Source organism: Piliocolobus tephrosceles, chromosome 7 (assembly GCF_002776525.5).
Source record: "Piliocolobus tephrosceles isolate RC106 chromosome 7, ASM277652v3, whole genome shotgun sequence".
Taxonomy (NCBI): Eukaryota; Metazoa; Chordata; class Mammalia; order Primates; family Cercopithecidae; genus Piliocolobus; species Piliocolobus tephrosceles.
Window position 1 is genome coordinate 110,523,645 of NC_045440.1, and position 17,357 is coordinate 110,541,001.

A 17,357-nucleotide genomic window follows, 5' to 3' on the forward strand; every position below is an offset into this window, starting at 1 on the left:
ACAAAAGAGTGGTATTTGATTTGGCTCTTGAAGATTGAGTAGGTATGGAAATTATAAGTCTTGCAAATTGCAAGTAATTACAAATTATGAGTGGTGACATATGAGTGGTGGCAATGCAGTCCAATCATTTAGGGTTTTCATTTTTTATCCGTTTTTCTTTTTTTCTTTATTCTTTTTTTATTTTTTGAGATGGAGTCTCGCTCTGTCACCTAGACTGGAGTGCAGTGGCACGATCTTGGCTCACTGCAAGCTCCACCTCCTGGGTTCATGCCATTCTCCGGCCTCAGCCTCCCGAGTAGCTGGTACTACAGGCACCTGCCACCATGCCCGGCTAATTGTTTGTATTTCTTAGTAGAGATGGGGTTTCACCGTGTTAGCCAGGATGGTCTCCATCTCCTGACCTCATGATCCACCCGCCTCCCAAAGTGCTGGGATTACAGGTGTGAGCCACAACGCCCAGCCTCATTTAAGGTTTTCTTAGGCCAATACAAAAATCGATTTTGGTTCAGTCAAATGAGCCATTAGAAAATGTCATTTTAAATTTCACATATACAGCCTTCTCCCAACCTGTCATCTAAGAAACACCAAAAATTGCATGGCTATGAGAAATGACACAATTCTTCAGCACCAAAGCAGAAAGATCCACACAGTGAGCAGATTCTGTTTGCAAAGCATGCATTCCAGAACAAGGACTGATAAATGTTAGAAAAATTAACTTTCAATAATTCTAACCAATTCATCACCATCTCAATTTAGATTACTGTTTCTCAACCTTATTTCATTATCAGTCTCTTGCCAATGCGCATTTTTTCCTAATCACTTCTCCTACTCCTCATGAAATTTTAATATAATAGATATATCTATTTATATGCAACTGCAAACCATTGTAATAGGTAAGATTATTTTCACCTCTCAAGAACCAATTTTGGCCCTATTGGGGTTGATATCACCTCCATTGAGCATATGTGATTGAGTTGAAGCAGGTCAGTTGCAGATGTTAATACAAATGTTTTATCTCCTAGATTGCTTGAAGCCCAGCGTAATTTTATCCAGGGGTATATATTTTGTTTTTATATGTGTTACAAATATTTGTATGTGTTTATATGTGTTAAATATGTAAATCTGAGGACATACATTGACTGTTATTAAGGTTATCTTTAAGGTAACTTTAAACAGTTACCCAAAGCAGAAGTTTTGTTTAGATTATGGAAGCTCTATTCAATTTCTAAAGTGTAGTTCTCCAACGAATATCCTGACTGCCTCTCATTTCTGAGATTTTTCAACTGAATCTCATCTATTTTATTTCAGTACCTTAAAAAAAAGGACAGGAAACAAAAATTCTTCAGACAGTCCTTTTTTGGGTCATGTATTTCCTCTGACTAACCTCAACCAAACCAAAATCAGAGCAACAAGTAATTAGAGCAATTTCAAAGAACAAACACACACATACACATGCACATACACATAAAGTAAAAAAGAACCATAATTTTATTTGGTAAATACAAGCTAGGGCCAAACTTTTATGGAAAATGTAGTGCTTCAGAAAACAGCATACCTGCAGCTTCATATCATGGGAGGGTCCCTACGATAAAGAGTAGAGATTGGCTGGAGGAGAAAGCTTCCACGGGAAGATGACAGTGACAAATTTCAGGTGTGGGAAAGTAAAAGACACCTGGAAAAAAAAATGGACTGGGGAATTCAAGCAAATAAAAAAAAATCTTCTTTTCTTTGGACATACTTAACATTTGAGGAACAAAGGGCTTCAGGTCCTATGCTAGCATAACTAGCATGCACTTGAGGCGGGCATCAGCCAAATGCAGGTGGAGCCAATGAACACCAGAAAAGGAATATCCTGGGTAAGAATGTATGAACATTGGAAAAGCATGGAGGAAGTCGGGGAAAGACATCCCCCCAGATTCTGCTGTGGTAGTCTGACTCATGTGCCTCAGGGTTTTGCCGTGTCAGGCAAATTTTTGCCAGTTCCATACATCAACCATTGAAATGACACACCACTGAAACCACCAATTAAAAAAAAAACTATCAATAAACTATTTTGCAATTTTTTTCCCAGGAGTAACAGAAATTGGAAGGAAAGGTTGAGGAGGAATGAATCTCTATCATCTTGTTGTCCATGGGAATGTTGACAGGAAAACAAATCAGGGAGGAATGGCCTGACAAGGAGCTCCTAAACCCAGGGTGGCCCAGGGTTACTGTGTCCCTTTGGCTTTCCCCTTCGTGAGCAGATTTCTCTTCCAGCTTCTTCTGGGTCTCCCTGTCAGCCCTCCAGGCACCTGCTTTCTTGACTTTTATGTGAGAGGAGAGTTACCATCTCAGACACACCGAAGCTACTGATTTATAAATTTATTGTCAGCCTAGAGTTTAAAGCCCTAAAAGTGTTACACAAGAAAGATAATAGATGTACAAAAATAAAATGTGCTGTGGCTGTTGGAAAATCCAGATTGGATACATTTAAACAGGTTTGCCAACAGGCTAACAAGCACTGTGACTCTTAAAGTGACAGATAGTATAGGTAGTTTCTTAACACACACTGGAAAATAGTTAAAGGAATTTTTACATATAAGATTCTATTTTTGTACTAAAAGACACTGGTATTTGTCAAGGTAAATTTTATTTTAATATTGGGAGCAAAAATAACTTCTTTTTCTTTGAGACAGAGTCTCACTTTGTTGCCCAGGCTGGAGGGCAGTAGTGTGATCTGGGCTCATTGGAGCCTCCACCTTCCAGATTCAAGTGATTCTCATGCCTCAGCCTCCCAAGTAGTTGGGATTACAAGTGAGCACCACCACAGCTGGCTAATTTTCGTATTTTTGAGATGACGTTTCACCATTTTGCCAAGGCTGGTCCCAAATTCCGGGACTCAAAGCGATCCGCCCACCTTGGCCTCCCAAAGTGCTGGGATTACAGGTGTAAGCCATCTCAGCCAGAAATAACTTTTGATGGGCAGAGTAACTCTTTATAGTTATTTGGGATCTCAATTAATATTCAATATACTAAATTACAAAAAAATTTAAAACATAATTTTCTTTTAGCCTTTCAATTTAACATACAGTTCTTGATATCTATTCTATCAATATATCTGCTATTTAGGATATAAAAACAAAATCACTTTTATATGTATCAAAACAGCAATCCATGAACTCAGGTTGAATAGACTAAAACATCTTAAATAATCAATGGCATTTATGATTTTGTTAAATTTCTCTAAGTATTTTATCTGCACTTATGAATTTAATAATTTGATTTTCTTAAATGATACAAATGTATGATAGAGTAGACTTGTAACCGTAAGTTGCAAAACTTTTCTAAACCCTTACAGCTAACATTTGTTTAGTGCTTACTCTATGCCAGATAGTTTTGTAAGTTTTATACATATATTAATATTAATTTATGTAATTCACACAAGATTCCCATTAATTGGCTAATTATTCTTATTTCTCTTTTACAGATGAGAAAACTAAGACATTGAGGTGTTGAGTAACTTGCTGAAAGTCATATAGCTAATAAGTATCAGGACTCTTATTAACTTAGTATATCTAACTCATCAGTATAGTAAATCAAGTTCTCTTAGACATTCTAGTACTCTTGACTAACTTAAATTCTCTAATAACTTTGACTTAAAAGTTACAAAACCATTATATCAGATTATCTTAAATATTACAAATAAGATAAATAGCAAACAGATTATTCTGAATTTAACATGATGTTTTAATACTAAAGATTTAATTTGATTTTTTTCTTGATCTAGTCATAATTTCTTTTTTTATGTTTTTTTTTTATTATACTTTAAGTTCTGGGATACATAACTGGAAGTAAAATATTCCTTAGCAAATTCAAAAGAATGGAAGTCGTAACAAACAATCTCTCAGACCACAGTGCAGTCAAATTAGAACTCGGAGAAAATCACTCAAAACTGCACAACTACATGGAAACTGAACAACCTTCTTCTGAATGACGACTGACTAAATAATGAAATTAAGGTGGAAATAAATAAGTTCTTTGAAATCAGTGAGAACAAAGACACAACATACCAGGATCTCTGGGACACAGCTAAAGCAATGTTTAGAGGGAAATTTATAGCACCAAATGCCCACAGGAGAAAGCAGGAAAGATCTAAAATCAACACCCTAACATTACAATTAAAAGAACTAGAGAAGCAAGAGCAAACAAGTTCAAAAGCTAGCAGAAGACAAGAAATAACCAAGATCAGAGCAGAACTGAAGGAGATAGAGACATGAAAAGCCCTTTAAAAAATCAATGAATCCAGGAGCTGGTTTTTTGAAAAGAGTAACAAAATAGACTGCTAGCCAGACTAATAAAGAAGAAAAGACAAAAGAATCAAATGGACACAATAAAAAATGATAAAGGGGATATCACCACTGATCCCACTGAAATATAAACTACTATCAGAGAATACTATAAACACCTTTATGCAAATAAACTAGAAAACATAGAAGAAATGGATAAATTACTGGAAACATATATTCTCCCAAGGCTAACCCAGAAATAAGTGGAATCCCTGAATAGACCAATAAAAAGTTCTGAAATATATGCAGTAATTAATAGCATACCAATCAAAAAAAGCCCAGGACCAGACAGATTCATAGCCAAATTCTACCATAGGTACAAGGAGGAGCTGGCACGATTCTTTCTAAAACTATTCCAAATAATAGAAAAAGAGGGACTCCTTCCTAACTCATTTTATGAGGCCAGCAACATCCTGATACCAAAACCTGGAAGAGACACAACAAAAAAAGAAAATTTCAGGCCAGTATCCATGATGGACATTGATGCGAAAATCCTCAATAAAATAATGGCAAACCAAATCCAGCAGCACATCACAAAGCTTATCCATCATGATCAAGTCAGCTTCATCCCTGGGATGCAAGGCTGGTTCAACATATGCAAATCACTAAACGTAATCCAGCATATAAACAGAACTAATGACAAAACCACATGATTATCTCAATAGATGCAGAAAAGGCCTTCAATAAAACTCAACACTCCTTCATGCTAAAAACACTCAATAAACTGGGTATTGATGGAATGTGTCTCAAAATAATAAGAGCTATTTATGACAAACCCACATCCAATATCATATTGAATGGGCAAAAGCTGGAAGCTTTCCCTTTGAAAACCAGCACAAGACAAGGATGCCCTCTCTCACCACTCATATTCAACATTGTATTAATTTTATTTTTTTTCTAAGTCTTCCTAGAGTTTAATTGCCCAGCTGCATGGAGGAGAGTTACTATCTGAGACATATTTAGGTTGTCAATCCATAAACTCAGGGCCATAATATAGCTACTTCTCAGTTAGGGATCAGAGTCTAGAACGTGGCACCTGAGAGTAAAAAGTTTCCATATGGTTCTCCTAGAATGACAATTGGAATGTTGGAACAATTATTTTAGTACTGCCCATGGGGCATCATCAAACCCATTGTGTTCAATTGAAATTGCAATCTATTTCTGACCTTATACCCTACTTCTGGTGTGTATGTGTGTGTGTTTTCAACAAAAGCTTGATTAGATTCATGCATTTTCTTTACTAATTGAATTCTGTGTCCTTTAATTTTTTTTCTTCAGCAACAACTCTCCAGTAGTGAATAGGACTGAGATACAAGCTGGGTCTTCTGTGTCCCAGTTTAGTACAGATTTATTGCTTAATAATTGATGCAGTTTGCCCATGATAGTTATTCACGTTGAACTTCTCATCTGCTAGCCAAGAACTCTGTATCTCATGTTGAAATTATATTCTCTCAATTTCTTTCCTTTGTTTATGACTTTGAAAATACTCATGGCTACTGTTAGGCCATTCATCCATTTATCAGCCAGTCACAGATATTTACTAGCTGCCTCTCATATGCTGTGTGCTGCTCTTGGCACTTGGGATGTTGTAAGAACAAAATCGATATGGTTTGGCTGTGTCCTCACACAAATCTCATCTTGAATTGTAGTTCCCATAATTCCCATGTTTTCCTGGGAGGGACTCAGTGAGATGTAATATAATTGTGGGGGCAGTTACCCTCATGCTGTTCTTCTGACAGTGAGTGAGTCCTCATAAGATCTGATGGTTTTATAAGGGGCTTCCCCCTTAGCTCAGCTCTCATTCTTCTCTTGCTGCTGCCATGTGAAGAGGACATTTTGCTTCTTTTTCCACCATGATTGTAAGTTTCTTAAGACCTTCCCAGCCATGCTGAACTGTGAGTCAGGTAAACCTTTTTCCTTCATAAATTACCCTTCCTCAGGTATGTCTATATTAGCAGCATGAGAACAGACTAAACAAAAATATTAATTTATACTGAGAGAAGGATTTAATTTTTGTTTAAGCAGACCACTCACTTCTGCAGCTGTCTGTTTGCTTGCTTCTTTTTGTTCTTATTAGAACTCCCTCACTTCTTCTTTTGGTAGAAACAGGGTCTCTCTATGTTGTCCCAGCTTATCTCAAACTCCTCACCTCAAGTGATCCTCCTATCTGGGCCTCCAAAAGAGCTGGGATTACAGGCATAAGTTGTTTTCTTTTTCCAAGTAACAGGAACCCACCTGAGAAACAGTTACAGAAACCTACTTAAATCTAAAACAAATGAATTGATTTGTGTTTTGGTCAATTCTCACACTGCTCTAAAGTAATACACAAGACTGGGTAATTTGTAAAGAAAAGAAGTTTAACTGGCTCACAGTTCTGCAGGCTGTACAGGAAGCATGATGCTGACCATCTGCCTGGCATCTGAGGAAGCCTCAGGAAACTTAGAGTCATGGCAGAAAGCAAAGGGGAAGCAGGCACATCTTACATGGCTGGAGCAGAAGGAAGAAAAAAAAGAGGTGGGAGGTGTCACATACTTTTAATCAACCAGATCTCATGAGTACTCACTCACTATCATGAGAGCAGCACCAAGGGGAAAATCCACTTCCATGATCCAATCGCCTCCCACCAGGCCCCAACTCCAACAGTGGAAATTACAATTCAACATAAGATTTGGGTGGGGACACAGATCCAAACCATATCAATTTGTATGACTGAAAATCAGCAAAGTCATGAAACCAACCTAAGTGTCCATCACTGATTGACTGGATAAACACAAAAACTGAACATACAAGTTCAGTTGTCCTTTATATAATGAAAAGAATGAAATCATGTCCTTTGTTCTTTGAAGTAGCATAAATGGAGCTGGAGGCCATTATCCTAAGTGACTAATGCAGAAACAGAAAATCAAATGCTGCATGTTTTCACTTATAAGTTAGAGCTAAACAAAGAGTACACATGGACATAAAAATGTAAATAATAGACAATGGGAATTCTAAAAGGAGGAAGAGGTGAAAATTACCATTTGAGTACAACGTTCAATATTTGGGTGATGGATACACTAGAAGTTCAATCCCCACCATTACACAATACACCCATGTAGCAAACTTGCATACAGTATTTCTTGAATATAAAACAAAATGAAAAATAAAAGTGTGGAATGGAAAGAAAACAGTATGTCATAATATTTGAGCTCACCTGGTCTTACAAAACTTCACTTATCACTCCACATAACAGGAGGCTTACCTTGTCTAAAGGTGTGGTTAGACCAGAGATGGAGCCACTGCTTAGTGATTCTGCCATCAGTCTCTCTCAGCCTAGAGTATGTTCAGTTTGGTTTGTGAGGACGAGTGACACTAGTGAATATATTTTTAAAACTCTCCTGAAACATAAAGTCTGTTGTGGTTTTGAATTTTGGAAAATATTTAAATGCCTGGAACTGTCTTCATACATCCTTTACCTTCAATCCCTTGCCAAGCTAACTTCCATTTATCTTTGGATCAACCATTGCTTCCTTTGGAATCCTTCTCTGATTTCCAGTCATGGAATCAAACTAAGTATCCATCAACCATGGATTGGATAAAGAAAATGTGGTATATATGCACCTTGAAATACTACACAGCCATTCTGCATTTCTAATGGCTAGAAATGCCTTCATGCTGATGGATCTAGGTCAACTCACCTTCAAGATTCCTCCTCTGGAACAGTACAACAGTTATGAGTCCAAATGCCAAGAATAGTTTTTTGTTAATCACTGAGATCTCACCTCCTAGTGGCCATAGAGCCGTTCTAACCAGCTTCTGTTGGAAGCTTGTACATGTTTATTCAAGAACAAAGCAAAGGTTAAAGGATAACATAAAATTGTAAGGAGTTAGGGTTAGGCACAGGAACAAAAGAAAAAACATTTCCAGCCACTAAGACATAGACATGTGTGTGTGTGTGTGTGTGTGTGTGTGTGTGTGGTGTGTTCAGGGTCCCCCAGTGGCATGCTCTTTATTGTAGCACGCTGGCATAGCATATGTAGTTATTAATTATCATCACATTTGTGTGATGATATATGTGGCTGTAAAAACAACTCATCCACTATATTGTGAGTTCCATGTGTGTGATGACTACATCCCCCAGTACACAGCCCAGTGCTGAGCACATAGTATGAATAAATGAATCACCTCAATTTTCTGATTTACATTAAATTTTTCAGATTTACAGTCGGTTATTGTTATACTTTAAGACTGTAGTCAGCCTCCATTTGGAGATTTGCTTATAGTGAGCACTCAACCATATTTTCTAAAAGGAATTAAGTCCAGAAAAATAAATCAAGACTGTTTCTAGAATGCCTGAAACTTTGACTTTTTAAATATAATTTGATTAAGAGATCAAAAGAACAGAAGAACTATCTGAGTAATCTCCTTTTAAATTCCTCTCTCTGTAGAGTCACACATTCATGACCTTTGTTCCTGTCTCTGAATCTCTCAATGAGAAGGATGCCTGCTTGCTGCAGTCCTGGAGGGGGACAATACATGAGGAGCAGGAGACAGAGTCTCAGGGTCAAACCATCTCATCCAGCGAATACTGTAATATTCTATGGCTCAGCTCTTGTAAAGATCTTCTTAGATATTTTTATTTGTTAACTGTTTAATGTTTAAATGCTTCTCAATGGAGAATAATTAAACACACACACATTTCTCGTTGGCTAAAAATGTCTCTAGTGTTTTGTTCCTGTGACTAATGCTAACTCTTAAAATTTTATGTTATCGTTTAACCTTCAGTTTGTTCTTGAATAAACAACATGTCCAGGCTTCCAGTAGTAGCTGTTTAGAACAGCTCTGTGACCACTAGGAGATGAGATCTCAGTGATAATAAAATATTCATGGCATTTGCACTCAAAACTGTTGTACTGTTCTAGAGGGGAATCTTGAAGATGAGTTGACATAACTCCATCAGCAAACATCCCACCGGATGTTTTCTTAAGCATTCTGAACAAAGTTCAACTGCCCTTTGGGAGAAAACACACATTTCTTCCTAATTTATAATAGTTGGAATGATACCAAACCCCCAAAATCTGAAGAGTTCATTAGGGGAAAAAATGTTCAAATATAATAATGCTTTACTTGTCCTTTATTCTATAGAACCATATAGATCTTTTTAAGCATCTCAGCAATCAACTATACTACCAGGTCTTGAGGAAGGCAGGAAATACTACTCTTATTTTATAGCTGTTTTAGAAAAAAACAGAAAAGCTTTACTCTTCTGAGATAAGAGCCTTCCTGGAAGAAGTTTAGCCTCTTGGAGAATGTGTTAATAATTTCAGAACACACTTAAGAAGCAATGCAATACATTGCTAATTTTAGCTCTGTACAAGAATATCAGAATTCAAAGTGACCTACATAGATTTTTACTTTTTCAAATACAGGTTGTCTTATGCAGTTTGCTTTAAAACATGAAGGACATAGTGATTGAGAAAACCTGGAATCGTTGTATAACTCAGTGGGGAAAATAATTTGTTCTTAATTAAATTATGTTTGCGTATTTATTCAACATTTCTTGAGGCCACTACAGCCTGTTGTGCATTGCATACCAGAAACAAAATAATGATTTCTGGCTGCAACAAATTTCTAGCAATAACACTAAAATCTGAATGGTATAAAATACTTTTTCCTCCAGTTTAAGCAGTGTTTGGTTTTTCTCATGCATCCAGGAGTGACTAAGGTATTCCTCCTTGTCAACTTTGTGCTAACTATCCTTGTACCCTTGTTTGTTCTATGACTAGAATTTATATCCTTGAACAGGTACCATTTTTAAAAATCATCCATGTTTCTCTTGAAGCCATGCTGATTGTTTTAGCAAGCACCCCAATAATGTGTAGGTGCTCTGCTTCAACATCGCCAAGCTGAAGAAGGAGAATATAGTGGAACCTCAAACCTTTTTTAAAAAATCTGTAACCATATCATATATTAAATATATGAATCTTAATAAATAAAGTGTATAGTGCATACAAAAGTGAATATGATATACCTGTATGTATAAACAACAATAATAAAATGAACATTCATGAACCCAGTAGCCAGCTTGAAAAATAGAACTTTAATCACTTTTTAACTTTGAATCACTCTCTGTCCCCCTATCTCATTCCCTCTTCCCCAGCAGAGGTAATAACCACCAGCCTGATTTTAGTACTTAGCATCTCCCTGCCTTCCCTATCGTTTCCCACATGCATACATATCCCAAAAGTGTTTGGTATTTAGTTTTGCCTGGTTGTGAACTTTACGTACATGGAATTACAATGCATTTGTTCTATGACTTGGTGTTTTGCTCATTATATGTTTTTGAGATTCATTCACATTGGTGTGCAAGGCTAAGGTGTATTCATTTTCTCTCCTGTATTAATGTTTTATTGTATGAATTGCCAGTTTGAATGTCGTTTCTACTCTAGATGAACTTTTAGTTTGTCAGCAATGTTTTAAATAATATGAACAATTCTATCGTGAACATCCATGTTCTGTGTAATTATGTGTAAATGTGTGCAAATGCTATCTATGGCATATGCCTTAGGAGTCAAAAAACTGCCATTAGAGTTAAGATAATTTCATTACCATATTGCTAGGTGAGGCCCAATTGTTTTCCAAAGAAGTTGACCCTATTTATATATACCCACCAACAGTGAAGGAGATGATTATAATCTCATTAACGCTTGGCCTAGCATTTAAAATTTTTGCAAGTCAGGTTAATATGAAATTTTATTTCATTATTAGCAAAGTTTAGTATTTTTCACATTTTTATTGGTCACTTACATTTCCTTTCCAATGAAATGTCTGTTTATGCCTGCTTATTTTTCTTTCGAGTTCTCTTTTTCTTGCAGATCTGTAGAAGTATTTTTCAGTTTACATATTATGAGTCTAAGAAAATATTCCCTAACTACAGGCTTACAAAATTATTGTCCTGCGTATTTTTCTGAAAGTTATAAGATTTTGTCTGTTAGATTGAAGTCTTAACCCATTTTGAAATTGTTTTATATAGTGAAGTAGAGATCCAGTTCCATTTTCGCATACAGACACCCAATTTTCAATACCATTTTTTGAAAAATAGTCCTTCAGTTTCCTATTTCTCTGCAATCCATATTTGATTTGCCTCTTTTTTACCACTGGTGTTGTGTTATTTCTAAGCTCCCTACTTGGTTTAATTAGAAAAATTTTCCAATGCTCTTCCACTATTACACTGCCTTGTTCATTATAGCTTCACAAAAGTTTTGATATCTGATAAGTCACTTCCCCCTAGCTACTATTTGGGAAAATTTTTCTCATTGGCCCTTTAGTTTTTATATAAATTTCACATTCATATAGAAAACTGTATTCAGATTTTAATTAGATTTTACATAAATTTATAGATTTTTAAAATTGAATTGATGTCTTTAAGCTATTGTGTGTTATTCCACGACCATGCTACATCATTATATTTACTTATTAAGTCCTCCTTAAAATATTTTTTTAAAGTTTAGTAGATCTCTCCAAAGTAGTCTTGTACATAATTTGCTGTGTTTATTCCTAGGTGCTTTTGTTTTTAGTTATTATTGCAAATGGTTTAAAAAAATTATTGCCAGCTGGGCGCAGTGACTCACACCTGTAATCCCAGCATTTTGGGAGGCCGAGATGGGCGGATCACTTGAGGTCAGGAGTTTGAGACCAGCCTGGCCAACATGGTGAAACCCCATCTCTACTAAAAAATACACAAATTAGCCAGGCATGGTGGTGGCAGGTGCCTGTAATCCCAGCTACTCAGGAGGCTGAGGAAGGAGAATTGCTTGAACCCAGGAGGCAGAGGTTGCAGTGAGCCGAGATTGTGCCATTGCACTCCAGCCTGGGGGACAAGAGGGAGATTTCGTCTCAAAAAAAAAAAAAAAAAAAAAAAAAAAAAAAAAAAAAAATTATTGTCTTAACGTTTTCCCTCTGATGTAAAGACACACCATGAGCTCTTGTACATTAGCTATGTATCCATTTTGCTGAAATCTCCAGTTAGTTTTAGTAATAATTTGTTCTTTAGAAATTTGGATTTGCTATGTAGACAATCACAGAATTTGAAAATAATAAAAATATTATTTATTCTTTTAAAATCTTTATACACTTATTTTTTATATTCTTGTTACAGTACAGGAGATGTCTGTTCTCAGTTTATAAAAAAGACATTTTGGGGGGCTAGTAATGTGAAACAAATATCAAAGCTATGACATAGTGTTTGGGAGAAGCATTGAAACCACTGATCAGAATATTTCAATTGCTGTAGGTCTCAGGATTTTTTTTTTTTATGACAATTTTGTTACTTTTAAATCCAGGAATTTCTTTATTTCAACTAAATTTTTTATACATTGCCTCAAAGTGGTTTATATTATCTTTTATGTCTTTGCTACATCTCTAAAAATGTCACTTTTATCATTATGAAATAATGACCAGTTCTAAGTATTGTCTAATTTTCAGTGCTGTATCTTCTTTGGCACATAAATGTTAATTTTTTTAAGTTTATGTTACTGTTCTAGATTTTCAAAGCTGCATTTTGGATTGATAAATGTGTCTGTACGTAAAGATGTTGGAAATTTGTTATGAGATACTGTATGGACTTGTACATCATACATTTTTGCCGGGGACAGTGGCTCATGCCTATAATCCCAGCACTTTGAGAGGCCGAGGTGGGTGGATCACCTGAGGTCAGGAGTTTGACACCAGCCTGGCCAACATGGTGAAACCCTGTTTCAACTTAAGATACAAAAATTAGCCAGGTGTGGTGGCACACGCCTGTAATCCCAGCTACTCAGGAGGCTGAGGCAGGAGAATCGCTTGAACCTGGGAGGCAGAGGTTGCAGTGAGCCAAGGTCACACCACTGCACTCCAGCCTGGGTGACAAAACAAGACTCCATCTCAAAAAATAAAATAAAATAAAATAAATTTTTATAAATATTTATGCTGACAAAGAATGTGTATTTTGCAATAGTTGTGTGAATCCTCTGCATATGTTCTTTGAATCAATATTATTAATTTGGGGGTTATTCAAATTGTCTATAGTTTTATTAATATATTTTGTCTACTTGAAAAGAATACTGAGAGAGAAGTATTAGAAAGTCTAAAATTCAGAGATGGTTTGTCAATTATCATGTAGATACATCAATATTTCTCTTATATTTGATAGTTTCATTATAGTTGTATCCAAGTTTAGGATTGTTACATCATTTTTCAAAATTAAAATGTTTATCAGTATCTGATTTCCCTAAAGACAAAGATCACCAATGTTGCTTTTTGCTTTAAAATGATTTTTTTGTATTACCTATGTTATTAATATAACTAAACTAGACTTCTTTTGACTTATATTTATATAATATATCAGTATCTGATTTCCCAAAAGACAAAGATCCCTAATGCTGCTTTTTGCCTAAAATGAATTTTCTGTATTACCTATATTATTAACAGCTAAACAAGACTTTTGATTTATATTTACAAAGCATATGTAAATATTCTTTGTTCTCAGTTTTTAATCTTTGTCTTTTGTAAACAATACAAAATTGGATTTTATTGTCAATTCTAACATTGTTCTTCATGAAGAAATAATTTCATTTACATATATTGTGACTACTGATATATTTTGATTGATTTCTACCATCTTATATTCTACTTTCTATTTTTTTACTTCTCTAATTTTCTTCCTTGCTAGTTTTGTGATTAATCAATTATTTTCCTCTCTCATCATTTTACATTTTCTGATAGTTCGGGAGATGTAAAGCATTTTTCTATGTATTTAATGGTTATACTAGACATTTGAAAATACTAAAGTAACAATTAATTTTAAAGGTTTTAGATATATATATTTTTTCTCCTGAATAATACAAACTCCTTAGAGTAGTTCAATTTCAATCACTCAATTTAGGTAATGGTAGATGTTTCAGTTAATTCAATGTTGAACTTTTAATCTCACAAATTATTCATTCTTATTACCCTTTTATAAATCCCTATTAAGTTATTTTTATGTGTTTACATTTTTTAGCTCATTATTCACCTTACATTTCAGAGCTTTATCTTCAAGAATATCTTTTCAAAGTTACCTTACTGAAGATCTTTGTGTAATAAAATCTTTCAGTTTTGTGTGCCTGAAGTTGTCTTTATTTTGAACTCATTCTTAAAAGATAGTTTTACTAGATACAGAATATTAAATATCAGTTACTTTTTTCTCTGCATTCTGCATTGTCCTTTAGATCTGGCTTTTAAGTACATTTCCCCAGTGTGTATGTATATATACACATATGTAATATGTATATATGTGCATATATGTATATATATACACACACTTGTTTTTGTGAGGCCTTCCCCCACCATGTGGTTAGTATGAATTCCCACACCCAAACCATGTGACTATATGGCTGTGGCTAGTTTCACAAGGGAAAGTATTTTCATTTTGATTTTTTTCACAGTATACTTAGAACTAAAATCAAGACAGATAAGGTTTCCCTATTGTCTTTTCTCGTTTGCTTATTTTCAGAATGTATTGAGGATATCACCTTTTTGGAAGTGATGGTAGAGGTGGCCTGTCTGGAGCAGCTGCCATGACGCCATGCCGCTGGGGCTCCCTGCTCCGTGGAGCCTTCAGGACCCAGAACAGGTAGCAGCCCCACACCTTTCTGAGTGGGAGGGGCAGGAGCCCCACCCTCCCAGGGGCAAGTGCAGCCACCCTGCCACGGCTGTGGACCCGGCCATCTGGGCACTCTTGGGGACCAGGAAGCTCCTCTTCCCCCACAGGCTCAGAAGTGTCTGCTCCTGCTACCTGGCTTCTCCTCACTCCCAGTGCCTGCTTCAATTTCAGAGCAAAGTTGTGGCCAAGCCCCAGCACTGTTGTGACCTGGTCGGATGTGTGTATGCTTGGGGTGATGTTGACAGGCCATCCCCCTGCCACCTCAGTCTCTGGACTTTGGGTACCAGAGCATGGAAGGGAGGCTGAGGCAGGGCTGAGGGCAGCTCAGCATGGGCCTGAAGGCGCCTCTCCACAGGAACAGCCTGGGCACCATGCACAGCAGGTTGATGACGGCAGGAGGCAGACAGGCTCCTGGGCAGAAAAGTCTCCTCTTGGCTGAGGGCTTCAGAGACAACAGGGCCAGCTGCCTGCCGATAGGAGCTACAGATTCTGGGTCTCCTGTCCTCTGAGGGCCGTGCAGACGTCAAAACAGCATGCTGCATATAGCAGCTATCAACTCTGGGTCTCCTCTCTGCTAAGAGCTGCACACTCATCAGGATAACCTATGTACGGAAAAGAGCTACTCACTTCAGGTTTCCTCTCTGCTAAGAGCTGCACACTTGGCACAACCTGCCTGTGGAAAGGAGCTACCCACTCTCCAGGTCTCCTGAGAGCTATTGTAGAGCTCCTCTCCACCTTGCTCACCCTTACCCTCCAGTTGTCCATGTACCTTATTCTTCCTGGACATAGGACAAGAACTCAGGACCTATTGAATGGAGGGACTAAAAGAGCTGTAACACAAACAGGGCTAAGACACGCTCCTCACCACCAGCCTGCTCACCACATTGGAGGTGACGAGAAGAGAAGAAAGAAGAAGAGAAGAACTGCAGTCCTTCAGGGATCCCAGACCTAGAAGCACCTCAAGCCAGGGCTGTGACACCCTCTTGTGGCTCTGTGGTTCCTGGCATCTTCAAGCTTCTGGGTGCCACTGCATTCCCTGGTGCCCACAGTGGAAGCCACTTGTACTATACTTGGTCCAGTCGCAGCCTTGCAGAGAGCCAGCGCCTCTGTGGGCACCTAGAGCTGCCTGCCCCACTGCAGCTGGTATGCATGGCTGTAGACAGTGGCTGGACCTTGTGCTCGCTCGCTTACCCACCCCTTATTGTTTCATGTGTGGCTCACCCTTGGCAGGCGTGGGAACTGGGCTGATAGCAAGAGCCAAGCACAGCCTGCTAGGCTGAGTGGGCAGAATGAGCACAACTGGCTCTAGCAAAACTCAGGCAAAGGCACCACTGGCCACAGAGTTTTCTGGCTGATGAAGCAACAACCCAAGGATCCCATGACAGAAGAGTCCCCTTATAGTATTTTCAGCTATGCTATGCTAGGAGTAGTATCTGAGACCTTCTAGTCTGAAATATTATTAGAAATAGAAGTTCAAGTTGGATCATTCACTTTTAACCTCTCATATTAAATTCAATATTAAAGTAAACAAACTCGCTCATTTACCTTTTCTTTACTGACAGATCCTTTCTCCTAAGAAATAACAGATTGGGAGCCTACATCAGAGAATGTATGAGTCATACAGCCTCCTTTCAAGTCCAGATTCTCCCTTCTCATACCTCCCAACAAGTGACCCTAGACCATTTTGTTACACCTCACCTGAGTTTAATACCTCATGGTCCTTGGCTTATATAATTTTTGCTCTTCCACAGGACCTGAGGTAATTAAAAGCCTGCCTATATGGCTTCCTCATTTTTACTTAGATAATAATGTGTTAGTTCTATGTTTACAATGTAGCACTGAAATTTTTATTACAGAACCCCCGTCTCCCCCCAAAACACACACAAATTAGGAATTTTCATAGTATTTACCATAGCCTGATCTGGCTGCAGCATACATCTCTAATCTCATCTTCTGTTACTGACCGCATGTTCATTCTGCACCAGTCATATGGGACTTCTTGCCCTTTTTGTAACATACCCAGCTTCTTCCTGGCTTAGCACCTTTGCAGTTGTTTTGCCTTTGACTGGAATTGCATGACTTCATCTCTTCTCAAGGATCATTGTCTCCCTTCAGTTTGTTCCTTCCCACTATCACCTCCTCAAAGATGCCTTTCCGATCCTCAAATGTATTTAAATTATCACTATCTCCTCATATTTTACCCCAACTTTATATAATATTATGTTTTTATTTCTTTGCTTATTGGTTGACTCCTCTGCTAGAATCCAAGAGGTGAGAAGTGAAAAATTTAATTTGTCTTGTTTATCACTATGCCCATAGCTCTAGAACAAAGCCTGACAGGAAGTAGGCACTCTGTAAATATTTGTTGATGA